A 15,673-nucleotide genomic window follows, 5' to 3' on the forward strand; every position below is an offset into this window, starting at 1 on the left:
TTTTTTTTTTTACTCTCTTCCTCTCCTTCCCTGCTTATGGTTGCTGAGAGTGCTTACATCAGAGTATTAGAGTTCTTTTTGTTTGTTTGTTTTTATTTTTGTTTTTTTTTTTACTTTTTTCTTTTCTTTTCTGTATCAGTTTATAAATACTATCATTTTTGTTTTTGTTTTCTGTCTGTTTACTTGTTTCTGATTGTATGTGCATCTATGTGTGCTTCAACGTCTGGTAGCTTTTTTGTTTGTTTGTTTGGTTGGTTGGTTGGTTGGTTTTAAGATGTTTTGTGCTTTGCTAAATCCTCTGACTGGCTATTTTCCCTAACTCTAATTTTCACATTCAATAAGAACAGGGGGGAACAGGGGATGATGGCTGACTGGAGCTAGTTTTCAAGAAAAACTCCAGCCCAGGGGGAGAGATAATGGTCAGAAAGAACCCAGCATAGCTGAAGGAAGGGAGCTGAGCTGAGAGAAGAGATAGATAAAGGCACATCTCCCCAGCTGAGGCAAGCCACGATTCCAAGGAAATATATCTCAGCAGGCAGAGGCTTGGGTCTCTGTGCTATGAGTGGAGACTCAGGAGCTGCTAAGGTATATGAATTTGACTGAAGACACCTCCCATCCAACATCAGCATTAATACAGTGACACTGCTGGGGTCTAACTTTGGAGAGTCACCTCCCCAACTCTGTGGTCAGCCAGAGGGAACCAGACATTACCTTATAGGGATTGCAGAGCTACAGAGCAGCAGTAACAAAGGCAGTTGAGGGAGAATCTCTTTTGCTGTGTGGATATCCTTAGGTCTAGATTGACTTCAGGTGGAACATTCTCCAGCTGCCATTCAGTGCCTGAGACAGGCAGGCTTCAGCTCCTTCTGCTGGATGGTGACAAAGAGTGGTAACCCAGTGGAGGAGGCATTGACTTTAATTTGACTCAGGCAGACATAAAGCCCTGCCACACTCACTTATTGGACAACTGGGTCACAGCCCTGTGGGGTTACCAGTGACTGGGTGTGGTAGAGGTGCAAGGTGGGGAAGGGGACATCAACCTTCCCAGACTAATTTGTTTGCTGGGTTGGTCCTTCGGACCTAATAGAGCACTGGAGCCAATCATACCTGAGCTGCCAGCAGACTCCTGCTGTCTAGTTGACAGAGACCTTTTGAACTCCCCCACCTGAGACTAGTGCTGAATGGGACAATTGATTTGGGTCTCTTGAACAGGGCCAATCACCCGAGGACTATCCAAAGTGTGACCCTGGGTGTGTGGTAGTGGGAAGGTGTGATTTTCCATTCCCAATTGTTGCCTGTGGGGGGCAAGGTGACTTAATTGCTGGTATTTCTCCACAGCTGAGACTTCAACCCAGAGTAACTGATTTACTAGGGTAGAACAGAGACTAGCTGAAAACAAGACAAAGACACTTAGCCCCACCACACCAAGCAGACCCCCAGTTTCTGAGGCCGTAGCACTGTATGCATCCTGGGTAAAACTCTAGGGGAAAAGGTACAGAAACCAGTCCCAGCCTTTGGGTAAGGGGCTAGTTAATCACTACTCCTGGAGCCCCCAACCCAACTTCTCCTCATCTGCTCACATAGCCAAACAGTGTAAATTCAGCATGGGGCAAAATCAGCAGAAAAACTCCAGTAACATGAATAACCAGAGTAGATCAACCCACCCCCTCCAAGGAAGGATCTGTGGCAGATGCAACTGAAGATCTCACCCATAAACAGATGGCTGAGATGTCAGAAATCTAGTTCAGAATCTGGATAACAATTAAGATCAACAGAATGGAGAAAAGGAGAGAATTAGAATTTTAGGAAATTATTCAAAAGATGTCTGAAGAATTCAACAATTTCAAAGATAAAATGTCCAAAGATTTTGACACATTGAGGCAAGAACTTGCAGCCCTCAAGGACCTGAAAAATATGGTAGAATCCCTCAGTAACAGAATGGAGCAGTCAGAAGAAAGGATCTCTGACATTGAAGACAAAGCTTTGGAACATGCTTAAGCACTCAAAGATGAAGAGAAATGGAGAGCAAAAACAGATCATTCTCTCAGAGAGCTCTGGGATAATTCAAAGAAAACTAATATTCACCTCCTAGGAATCCCTGGAGGTGATGAAGTTCCTTCACAAAACACAGATCTTTTTTATGAAATTATTAAAGAGAACTTTCCAGACATGTCAAGAGATTCTGAAATTGAGATAACAGACAGTTTCAGAACCCCAGAATGATTCAACCCAAATAAGACATCCACCAGGCACATCATAATTAACTTCACTAAAGTTAATATGAAAGAGAAAATTCTGAAAGAAGCTAGACGTGAGGAAACCATAACCTACAAGGGGAAGAATATTATAATGACTGCAGATCTCTCTTCTGAAACCTTTCAGGCTAGAAGAGGGTGGTCATCGACTTTTAATCTCCTAAAACAAAACAACTTTCAACCCAGGATCCTGTAGCCAGCTAAACTGAGTTTTATCTATGATGGAGAAATTAAATACTTTAGTGACATTCACATGTTAAATAAATTTGCCATAACTAAACCAGTTCTCCAGGATATTCTCAGACCTATCCTTCATAATGACCAGTGCAATTCTCCACCACAAAAGTAAACTCACTCAGAATTTTTTGATCAAATTCCAAATTCCACAGTGGAGAAGGGATTAAAAATGTCCACTGGACTTTCAAGAAACTTGATACCCCAAATTTCACCAGGCTTATCAATATTCTCAATCAATGTGAATGGCTTAAATTGTCCTCTAAAGAGGCACAGATTGGCTGATTAGATACAAAAACTCAGGCCAGATATCTGCTGCATACAAGAATCTCATCTTACCTTAAAAGATAAGTATGGACTCAGGGTGAAGGGATAGTCAGCTATATTCCAGGCAAATGGAAAGCAGAAAAAAGCAGGTGTTGCAATTTTATTCACAGATACAATAAGCTTTAAACCAACAAAAGTAAGCCAGGATAAGGATGGTCACTTTGTATTTGTTACGGGTAATACTCAATATGATGAGTTTTCAATTATCAATATTTATGCACCCAACCAGAATGCACCTCAATTTATAAGAGATACTCTAATAAGCATGAGCAATTTGATTTCTCTCAACTCCATCATAGTTGGAGATTTTAACATCCTTTGGCAGTATTGGATAGATCCTCCAAGAAGCAGCTTAGCAAAGATATTTTAGATTTAAACTTAACCATTTAGCATTTGGATTTAATGGACATCTACAGAACATTTCATCCTAACAAAACCGAATACACATTTTTCTCATCAGTACATAGAACACAATCCAAAATCAACCACATCTTATATAACAAGTCTAACCTTAGCAAATTTAAAATAATAGAAATTATTTCATGCATCTTCTTGGACCATCATGGAATAAAAGTTGAACTTAGTAACAACAAGAATCTGCAGACACATGCAAAAATATAGAAGCTAAATAACCTTATGCTGAATGATAGGTGGGTCAGAGACGAGATCAAGAAGGAAATTACCAAATTTTTGGAACAAAATAATGATGAAGACATGCTGGGATACCACAAAGGCAGTCCTAAGAGGGAAATTTATAGCACTGCAAGCCTTCCTCAAGAGAACAAAAAGAGAGGAAGTTAACAACTTAATGGGGCATCTCAAGCAACTGGAAAAGGAAGAACATTCCAATCCCAAACCCAGCAGAAGAAAAGAAAACCAAAATTAGAGCAGAATTAAATGACATTGAAAACAAAAGGATTCTACAACAGATCAATACATCTAAAAGTTGGTTTTTTGAAAAGGTCAATAAAATAGATAAACCTTTGGCCAACCTAATCAAGAAAAAAGAGTAAAATCTACAATTTCATCAATCAGAAATGGTAAAGATGAAATAACAGCAGACCCCTTAGAAATTCAAAAAATCCTTAATGAATATTACAAGAAACTTTATTCTCAGAAATATGAAAATCTGCAGGAAATAGACCAATACTTGGAAACACTTCACCTTCTGAGAGTTAGTCAGAATGAAGTGGAAATGTTGAACAGGCCTATATCAAGTTCTGAAATAGCATCAACTATACAAAATCTCCCTAAAAAGAAAAGCCTGGGATCAGATGGCTTCACATCAGAATTCTACCAAAACTTTAAAGAGGAACTAGTACCCATATTACTTAACCTTTTCCAAAATATAGAAAAAGAAGGAATACTACCCAACACAGTGCATGAAGCAAACATCACCTTGATCCCCAAACCAGGAAAAGATCCAACAAGAAAAGGAAATCACAGATCAATATTACTAATGAATATTGATGCGAAAATATTCAACAAGATCCTAACAAACAGAATCCAGCAACACATCAAACAAATTATACACCACAACCAAGTGGGTTTTATCCTAGGATCTCAAGGATGGTTCAACATATGAAAATTTATAAATATAATTTATAACATAAACAAATTAAAAAACAAAGACCATATGATTTTCTCAATTGATGCAGAAAAAGCTTTTGATAATATCCAGCATCTCTTCATGATCAGAACACTTAAGAAAATTAGTATAGAAGGGACATTTCTTAAATTGATAGAGGCCATCTACAGCAAACTCACAGCCAGTATCGTATTGAATGGAGTTAAATTGAAATCATTTCCACTCGAATCAAGAACTAGGCAAGGTTGCCCATTGTCTCCAATGCTCTACAGCATTAAAATGGAAGTTTTAGCTATCGCAGTTAGGGAAGAAAAGGCGATCAAGGGTATCCATATAGGATCAAAAGAGATGAAACTTTTACTCTTCTCAGATGATATGATTGTATACCTGGAAAATACCTGGGATTCTACTACAAAACTCTTAGAAGTGATACAGCAGTGTCTCAGTTTACAAAATCAACACATATAAATTGGTAGCCCTTTATATATACCAACAACAAGCAAGCTGAAAAAATAATCAAGAACTCTATTCTGTTCAAGTAGTGCCAAAGATGAAATATTTGGGAGTTTACCTAACAAAGGATGTGAAAGATCTCTATAAAGAGAACTATGAAACTCTAAGAAAAGAAATAGCTGAAAATGTTACATTCATTCGCACTGAACAAACATCAAAATCAATTTCTAGATTCTTTATTTTATAATACAAGTCAGTGTATTTTATATACAAAATCATTTGTATACATACAAATATATAATACATCTACAAATAATATTTACAAAATATATAATACATACATTAATATGCGTTAAATTGCACACAAACTTTATGGCTGTCCTGTATATACAAGCACATATTTCCCTGGAATATAAATCCAAAGGAAGTGATTAATCAAAGATCAAGGATGAAGAAACCAAACAGCCTCTCTGTACTGGCAGCTCCCTACTCATTTGCCACCCCTGAAGTTGACGTTCTCCATCTGTCTGCCTCCTCTATATTGGCATTTAGGTCTTTGGAACAGCAGCTGCTGATATGGTTTACATCCCAATGAATTATTGTGCCCTAATTGTTTCTAAAATTGTTAAAATAGCAATATTATTGTCAATGAACATGAGCACCATGTAGTCTCTAAATAAACTCTGCTTTGAGAAGTTGCATTTTCTAGTGTACAGATGGGGTGCTGTGCACTAGAAAAAATTTACGTAGAGCATAATTTCTTTTGTTCTTTTTATTGCATGTCAAATTTGGAGGGATGTTATGTGCAAATTCTATGCTGTTTTGCATTAGGGACTTTGATATTCACAAACTTTGCTATCTGCAGGGGTCCTGGAATCAATCTCCAGGGATGCTGAGGGATAACTATACTTTATCAAGGTTACAGCTGGTAAGAAATCGAATGCAAGCTTTAGGTATATGACTTTGAAACTGGTTTGTAAAAGAATACTAGGCCAGTTAGGGTCACAATTTGGCTCTTCATTTGTGAGTTTATCACACACAGTTTATCGATATAAAATATTGCTTTTCATTGCATATATAGTTGTGTATCAATTTGCTTATCTTTATGAGAAAATTAGCTGAAACTAAGCAAATACGGTTATTATCATGAAGCAATTCTTCTTTCCAGACATATGTTTGGAATACATCATATATTTGACATTATGCTGGCCTCTAAGGATACAGAAGTGAACTGACATAGTTCTTGCCTATTAGCATAAACTATGCTATATTAAGGCTAAATAAAATGACTATTCATTAAAAAATAGATATGCTTCCTAAATGAAATATACTTGCATGCATCTGATAACATAGCCTTAAAACAGATAAAATAAGGTAGGGCCAGTGGCTCAAGGAGTAGGGCGCTGGCCCCATATGCCAGAGGTGGTGGGTTCAAACCCAGCCCCAGCTCCTTCCCCCAAATAGTGTAGCTGCCTCTATAAAAATTTTAATTATTTTGCTTTTAAAACTAAATAATTTATAGTAACTTGTAGGTAGTTATAAAATTGGCTATCGAATGCTTAAAGAGTTCAAGTTAATATCTGTGATTTTTATCTGAGATAAAAGCAGTATTGAAATCCAATAAAAGGTAAAATGAAGAATGGTATTTGCTTATAGATACATTTATTTAGTACACTAATTTTAAAACATAAACATTGAGAAATTGTAAAAAGTACTTCATTGATTTCCTAACATTTTAAATTGCGGAGTAAAAAATAAATATTAGTCTTAGGACTTTATAAATGTTGCTTTATATTTTTAACTAAATTCTGCAAGAGAATTTTGAATGTGTTAACAAGTTTTTAAAGTTACAGACCAATTATAATTTTTCTCATTGATAATAAAGTCACTTTGCATGGTTTTAGTTAGCATATTCACTTCTCTGGTCTGTATATGCAAAGCAAACACTGTCTATATAGAAATTTTATAGCTGGTCATAGGAGAGGAATTCACTGATATTTACTGTACTCTACATTCCAAATGTAAGCATCAGATCATACCCAAACATTTAATTTAGAAACGCAGTCTTCTAAGTACTTGTATCATACTACTATGTATTATTTCAATCTTTGTTTGTATCCTTCCAATTCACAGAAATTATGAATGCATATTGATAATATTTTTGGTAGACAAAAAAATAGAAGCAACAGCTATAGATAACAATTTACAATGCATCCCTTAAAGGTTTGTAATTTGGCAACTGCTGACATAACTGTTTGACTTGCTACAAATCCATTTCCTATCTGTGTAGGTCCTGGCACTACTGATTCCATTGTCATTTAGATAGGCACATTCTCCAACTCCTCTGATGCCAAACCTAAAACCAAATGAAAACATATTAAATATTACTAAGTTCGACATCTATATTTCTTCTTCTCCTCTAAACTCCATATATTTTACTATGAATAGAAGAGCAAAAGCTTGTCATTGATATCTCTCCTTAGTAAGATGTACCATTTCTGTATTTAGTTTCCTTTATGTTTTCAGGGTCCTTGCTTGAAAATCCTAAGTTCATTATTCATTCATACCAAACCCAGGTATATTGTTGATTAGGTATTTAGCTGGTGATCCCTACTGTATCCAAAAGAAATATTGCCATCAGTGGCCTTCAGTTTTAGCCTTCTCTTGAACTATTTCATAAATATGTGAAAATAACTTTTTTTTTCTTATTTAGTAAGTTCCTAAAAGGGCTTATTATCTTTGATTAAGAGATGATTGAGTTCCTACTTTTTATCTCCTCCATTTTAACAGTTACATTCAAAATACCCCATTAAAATATTCACAGTCCAAGGAACTGTTACTAGGGTCCTTCTGGCACTAGAACTTTGGGAGAGATTCCTTTAGTTTCAACAGATGAAGGTGAAATTAAGTCATACCAGAAGTTCTTGAGCCCCTGGTAATCATTTTTCCCATTTTGCTTTACAAAAGAATCCTATTTCTTGACTTCACAGACTACTTTGTTTTTGAACTGAAACTGAACTCTGAGCTGTTTCTTGCAAATTGCCTCTACTAAAGGAAAACAGAACTTAAGCTCAACCAACCAAAGAGCAGCCAAAAAATAAACACTTTCAACAGAACAGAACAAATAAGACACTAATTTCTTTCTTCTGCTTCCACATTTTCCCCATGAGGGCTTACTCCTGTCAGTTAGAACATTAAACCCCTATCAGTTCGGCGTTTCCCAATTCATGAATTGCTTCTTACTCAAACTTCTAAAAATTGTTGTGCCTCAGATTTCCCTTTAATGAGGTACCAAAAACATCTCTGTACTGTATTGATTGTACTTTGATTCCTAATTCAAAATAAAAATCTGAATCCAAATGAGAGATCAACTTGGTATTTATTCTTAAATCAAACATATTTTGATATAATTGCAGATCCACATGAGATTTTAAGAAATAATGGATGGAAATTATCCAATGTTCTCTACTAATATGAAACCAGTAGATAATCTAATGCATGCCCGCAGAGGAGAATAACTCATTTTAATTCAAGTTGGGAGGAGTAGTAATGTGCCCGCGACATCTGGGCAGATCTGTCTCCCTAATGGTCTGGTACGGACAGATACTCACCCCCAGGAAGGCCCTGGCTTGGTGTCACTCTCTTCAGCTCCCGGAGAAGTTGCCTTCTTCTTTCGCGCTTTTCTGTTCTCAGGTGACTGCTTCTCTTTCACCCCAACCCGGGAGCGCTACGAAAAGGCAGAGCGAGGATCCCAACACAGGGAACTTGAACTCTCGCTCCTCCCTAACACTGGGATTCCTGGAGCCCATCCAAGCACCTCCCAATCCCGCCAGCTCCAAACATCGGCAGACGGCCAAAGAAGCTGCCTCCCCGCCCCCTGCTCCCCTGGCCGGGGCCTCCTCTCTCCCCTCCGCGCTGGGGGACTTGAGGTCAAGGCGGTGCGGGGCGCAGCCGGAACAGCACTGTGCCCGCCGGAGATGGCATTCAGTCTTTGTGCTCTTCGCGGCGGCTGAGCGGAGCAGGCGCAGAGACCTCCTGCGCTCCTAGTGTCTTATTACCTTTCTTCTCACAGGCCAGACAAAGGAGCACCCCTCTCCAGCGACTGTCCGGGATGTCCTTCCTTCTTTCCTTCCTTCCTCCCTCCCTCTCTCCCTGCCCCTTTCTGTTCCTCTCATTTCATTTTTTTTTTTTTAGACAGAGACTCAAGCTGTCCCCCTGCGTAGAGTGCTATGGCATCACAGCTCACAGCAACCTCCAACTCCCGGGCTCAAGCGAGTCTCCTGTCTCAGCCTCTCAAGTAGCTGGGACTACAGGCGCCCGCCACAACGCCTGGCCATATGTTCCTCTCATTTCTCTCTCTCTTCCTCTTCCCCCTACCCCCCTACAGCAGCTCCACCTTCTGTTTCTTTCCTTTCCTTTTATTTCTTTTCTTTTGTTTCTCAAATTCCAAAAAACAGACATGAAAGAATCTGATTTCAGGGCCTTATTGCATTTTGACCACGTTTCTCAGAGATTACCATCCAAGTGAATGCAATATAAGTACATAACTATTATATATGTAGAGAGAGAAAAAATTAAATACCTAAGCATAGGCTTGTTAGTTCCCAGAACTGCATTCAGAATTCTCCTGTCCTCAGCAGAAAGGCACCTCTACCTCAGCCTTTGCTGCCCTTCCTATTTAAAACAGAAAGCTGAGATTATGTAAACAAGCACATAGCCTAGAATTCTTTTTTTAACGCACATGCATAGAATGTAAATTATTTGGCTTTTGAGGAAAAGGATAGTTTGCAAAGGGGGCTGGTGAAGATCTGCTTACATTCTCCCCAAAATAGGAAGTCCGTCCTGACACTGGGCAGCTGGGCTTCGGATGGCAGAGACAAGGCTACAGAAGCCAGCCACCACTCTGCTATCCCCTCGAATTCCCAAACACCGCAGATGCATCTCCACTCTCCTGCTGCCCACCGGTGCTCTCCCTTCAACATTCTAGTTAAATCCTAGCTGTTTGTTCATTGCTTTGGTCATTTCCTGACCTACAGCACCTGGTGTCTGTAGGCAGTCATCTCACTGACATCATTTAGTTACAATTTTAGATGGCATAGTTCAGAATGTAATAGTAATCTTCTATGATAGTTACCTATAAGTACACGGTTTTTATAATTCTTATTTTCTATTTTATGCTTATTCTGATTATATTTATTGATGTAGAATTTTATGACTGTGGATCTAACTTGTAAATGTGTTTATATTTTGTATGTCTTTTTTAAATTTTCTATTTCCATAGTAATTATTTATTGTATATTACAAAAAAAACCAACCTCTGATGGATTAGGGGTCAAACAGATATTTCATTACACATCAAAATGCAATGGTACTTTATTTAATTCTCATAATAATAATCTTATCTCTCATTTAATTCTCACATTATTCTCATTTTATTAAAGAAAAATTGGAGCTTAGCAAGTTTAATAACCTTCTCATTGTTACATACATACTGTGGGAGGGCTTGATCCAAAGCTAGATCTGTTAAATTATAATGCACATAAGTTGACCATTACACTACCAGAAATGGAGTCATACATTTTTTTTTCATTTCAGTCTAGTATAGTAGGTTTCAAATGAGCAGGGAGAGTGGACTTTCCCTGAAAGCCATGGAGCTTTTATAAACTAAAATGTACTCTCTATAACAGCATGGATCACTAGTAAAATCAACTCTCATTAACAATCTCTAGATAAAAATTGTATTACTAAGCTGAAGTATATCAAACATTCACAGGACAAAGTATTAATGTACTACATTATACCTCATCATACAGTGTTATTGCATCATTTGGAAATGTATACAATCTTTTATTTGATAAGTGTTCCCGTGTGCCTTCTAGACTCTGGGCACAAAAGAGCTATGAACAAAAGAGGAAGAGTGTTTGCTGTCTTACACCTCTCATGTAAACACAACTTCGTAAATGTATGAAGTTGGTGTGATGAATTATCTGGAAAGCTACATTAGATTTAGTATCAGGGAAGGCGTCCTTGAAAAATGTGAAGTCTGTAGAATGAGTACCCCACACCTTGAGACTAGCAGGAGGAAGAGGCCTGAGGAAGGAGAAACTGGCCTGTGCTAGGAACAGAAAGTTTTGGGGGGTCTAATATGATCAACTTGGCAACACAGATAGGAATGGAGAAGGACAAGTGGTCGGAGTTGAGGCTGGACACACACAAAGGTGCAAGGTCCTATTGGACCTAGTAAAACAGAGGATATTTATTTTATCTAATGACAATGGAGAGCTATTGAAGGGTTTTAGGTAAAGGAAAGATTTTTTTTTACTTTTATATTTTAGAGGATAACCCTGACTGGTAGGTTGAAATGGTTTATAGCAGGGTCCTGGGGGGAACCACACTAACAACTGTTAGTCTAGTGTGAATGTGTTAATATAGAAGTGAAGACATCCAAGAAGAAAATGATAAAGTACCTTCACATTTAGAGGAAAACAGAGAAAAACTTAACAAATGAGAAACTCTGATCCTTGAAGTAGGAAAAGCAGTAGAACAATGTGGTGCTTTGGGAAAAACATAGTGGAAAGACATTGACAGGGGCTACTTCGTTTATTGGATTCCTCTTCTTCGGTTTCAAGTAAAGGGAAAAATATCTAAATTTCCCACTTATTGTTTCTGGGAATAATTTATTTTAGTAATGAGCCATAAAGAATGCAAATAGCATGCAGGGAGCTAATACAATAGTATTATTGTTATTTGTGTTATTTGCCACTATCAGATAAAAATTGCACTGCCTAGAGTTCAAAAGGGAGAGAAGATTTTATTCAAGACTATTGGAATCGGGATCAGGACTATTCCCATAAGGCAGAGAGATTGAATTCAACTCTGCTAAACAAAAGTCAGGAGAGTTTGTAAGCACCCTAGGAGTGTGGTAGTGGAAAAGTCTAGAAGAATGTTGAGAGAGAAGGTGGCACAACATGATTAAGGCATCTATCCATCTGTGTTTTCTAATTGGACCTGTGGAAGTTAAACTCCTACCTTCCAACAAGATGGAGAGACAGCGGAAATAGCTTGATAATTATTTCAAAAAGATGACTCCCAGATCCTCAAGAAGATATTCCTAAGTTGTAAAACTGGCAAGAGGATAGAGAGAAAGATTAAAATCTTGATGGGAAGAGAGAAAGAACTTAACAATAGTAAGTTTTCTACAGTAAGTACTTTAAGAGAGGTCAAGGGGTCCTAGTCAGGAAAAAACCTATCTAAAAGTTAGTCAAGCTGAGAGGAACCTAGTGGGCCTGATTCTCATATATATATAAAATCTTATTCAGAGGAATCTTAATATTAACTCACTTTCACAATTTTTAATAAAAGACATAACAACATTTTATCTAAATTTGCAAAGTCTAAACAATGTGGACTTATATTTTGTGTTGCAAGCCCCTAAAAGACTCTTAGTAATGCAGCACAGTCAGTACTGGGTTGATCTACTACTTAGCCATACTACTTAACCAAGAACAAAGCTACCTTTTTAGGTACTAGGGCAAGATTGAAGAAAAACTATGATGTTGGCCACATTTTGCTTTAGTTCTTCTTTCTCCTTATGTTTTGGTATTTCTGGAATTATAATAGTAACCAGTGGTACTGTAGGCTATGAAAGGAGCCTGGATTTTGGAGTTAGGAAACAGAAGTTCACTTTTCCCCTTTATTCACCTGTAAAAGCCGGAAAATAATACCTGAAAAATTTAGGTATGGGGGAATCAAATGAAACAATGTGAATTTAAACATTTTACAGTAATTTTAACTTCCTGCTTTCAGTATGTAGAAATGCTGTGGACTGGCAAGAAAGGTATTGTAGCACCCTCTGTTGGGAATTATTGGTAAATTAACTTGGAAAAAGTGCTATGAAGGGTGGACCAGGTGCTGGTATTGGTGGCATCAGTGAATAGCTTCCCAAAGGGAGTACTTTGAAGATGACTGTCATGATATTCAGCAGTGAGGTATGTAGCACATTTTCTATGATGAGTTTGCAAACTTAAATGTTCCTAACAATTGTATTCCAAATTTGTGTGATCTATTATTAGAAAAATTAGTTCAGAGAATTTCTTTATTGACAGCTCTTACATGGAATGGCAGAGGAAAGTCAGAGAAATATTTCTAGTTTCTATAATTCATCTGGGGAAAAGGGAGCTGGAGATAAGAGGACAAGAGACGGTCAGAGAGCGATCTTGCTTCTGAGGCCCTTTCAGTGCTCTTCAGTACTACAAAGTACTCAGCATGTCAAAGTGCCAAACTTCCCAGAATACTTTTCCTGAGCTCCAACAAATTTAAGCACATTTATCAAAATCTACCTCCAGAACTATGCCTACCCTTCTACCCTGGGATAGCTTAGTACAGTCAATATAAAAATATGAATAAATTTGACCTGAAATAGATAAAAATATTAAATAACTGTATAAGATAAAATGTAAAAATAAGTAAATATTATTTTACCTATTAAATTAGCAAATATTAGAGAAATAGAAAAGATAGTGTTCAAGAGTTTAGGTACCAGGCCGTGCTGCTTATGGTGGTGCTGGAGAGGGGGTGGTGCTGAGGTGCTGGGTATGAAGTGTAACAGAACAGACTTTACCACCTGAAACTGCTGCTTCAAGTTTAGATGAGGCAAGGAACAAACCTCGTCACAACTAGCAAGACTAAAAAAGAGTACACTTAAGTTGAAAGCACAACACTTGATCTGAAATAAGAAGTTTGTGCCCACTCAACGGCTTTGGTAGAGCACTTCCCAATGCTTCTAGTAGTCTGTTCTCTTCAGTGCTGTACTGTTGGAGTGCCTGGTACAGCAGTAGTTGTATTTTTTATTATTAACTTCTCTTGCTCTTTTTTTTTTATATTCAGAACTTTAATCCTCTGAAACATGTGCTGAAATAAAGAATAAGCAAATACCACTGAAAGTGCAATATTTGGTTTTCACTGCAAGATGAGCTTTGATCCAGACTTTCTCCACAATGATGGACACAATGGATACCCCAAAAGACTGAAATGAAAAAACTGCCAATGAAGAACATAATACAAAGCACAATTGTCCTTTAAAAATGAAGGAAAGATTAAAGGCTTTCCTAGACAAAAGAAAGAAAGAAAAAAGAAAAAGAAAGAAAGAAAGAGAGAAAGAAAGGCAGGCTAAAGAGTTCATCACTACTAGACCTGCCTTACCACACAAAAAATAAAATAAAAACCTAACATGAGTTATTCAAGTTAAAAGAAAAGGATACTAAAGAACAACATGATAGCATAAGAAAACTGAAATTCACAGGAAAGGTAAATATATAGAAAAATAAGGAATAGTGTATATTATAATGGTAGCGTGCTATATTCTGAATGCTGTAATGGTGGTGGGCTTTTAATCCTAGCGTAAAAGTTAAAAGACAAAACTATTAAAAATAACTACAAAATATTTTAAATGTTACACAATATGAATAGGTGTAAATTATAACAGCATAAACTGTCTCAGGAGGGAAGAAGTAAAAGTGTGAAATGAAATTGAACTTAAGTTGTTATCACCTCGAAATAGACTATTAGCTCCAAGTTAACCACACATATACAACAACAACAACAAATCTATAGACGTTATACAGAAGTAAAGAAAAAAAGCAAATCGTGTGCATTAAAATATGAACAAACACAAAAGAAGACAGCAAGAGAGAGCAATAAAGACAAAGGAATTACAAGACTGACAAAAAAATAGCAAAATGGCAATGATAAATATTTCTTTATTAAAAATTACTTTAAATGTAAATAAATTCCTCAATCAAAAAGCATATAGAGGCTAAACAGATTTTTTTCTAAAGACTCAACTATATGTTGTCTATAACAAATTCGCTTTAGATTTAAGGGCACACATATGCTGAAAACAAAGGGATAGAAAAGATATTCCATGCAAATATCATGTAACCAAAAGAAAGTAGGGGTGGCTATACTTGTCTCAGACCAAATAAACTTTATTATATTTTTTTGAAACAGAGTCTAACTCTGTCACCCTGGGTAGAGTGCTGGAGGGTCATAGCTCACAATAACCTCAAACTCCAGGACTCAAGCAATCCTCCTGCTTCAGCCTCCCAAGTAGCTGGGACTACAGGCATGTACCACCACACCTGGTGAGTTTTTCTATTTTTAGTAGAGAGGGGGGTCCCACTCTTGCTCAGGCTGGTCTGAAATTTCTGAACTGAAGAAATCTACCCACCTAGGCCTTCTAGAATGCTAGGATTACTGGCATAAGCCACCTCACCTATAAGTTATTTAAATAAACTTTAAATAAAAACTGTTGGCTGAACCTGGGCATTGTGGCAGGTGCCTGTAGTCCCAGCTATTTGGGAGACTGAGGCAAGAGAATCACTTAAGCCCAAGAGTGTGAGGTTGCTGTGAGCTGTGACACCATGGCACCCTACTGAGGGCAACATAATCAGACTCTGCCTCAAAAAAACAAAACAAAACAACAACAAAAACTGTTGGCTGGGCATGGTGGCTCATGCCTGTAATCCTAGCACTATGGGAGGCTAAGGCAGGAGGATTTTTTGAGCTCAGAAGTTGGAGACCAGCTGGAGGAAGAGTGAGACACTATTTCCACTAAGAATAGAAAAACTGGCTATGTGCAGTGACACATGCCTACAGTCTTAGCTACTTGGGAGGCTGAAGCATGAAAGTCACGTAAGCCTAGAAATTTGAGATTGCAGGGAGCTAGATGATACCACTGCACTCTACCCCAGGCTACAGAGTAAGTTTTTATTTTTAACTTTTATGGATACCTAATAATTATACATATTTATGGGAT

General features: G+C 37.5%; 1 long non-coding RNA gene across 1 annotated transcript in view; it reads right to left on the reverse strand.

Annotated features, from left to right (window-relative positions):
• LOC111722740 overlaps positions 1-8,755 on the reverse strand; it is a 28,910-nt gene extending 20,155 nt beyond the window's left edge. The window contains exon 1 of the long non-coding RNA XR_002771429.1: positions 8,469-8,755. This is a non-coding gene — a long non-coding RNA (uncharacterized LOC111722740). The remainder of the gene's footprint in view (positions 1-8,468) is intronic.
• Positions 8,756-15,673: the final 6,918 nt, after the last annotated feature.

This window comes from Otolemur garnettii, unplaced genomic scaffold (genome assembly GCF_000181295.1).
Source record: "Otolemur garnettii isolate 467f Iridium unplaced genomic scaffold, OtoGar3 scaffold00339, whole genome shotgun sequence".
Classification (NCBI taxonomy): domain Eukaryota; kingdom Metazoa; phylum Chordata; class Mammalia; order Primates; family Galagidae; genus Otolemur; species Otolemur garnettii.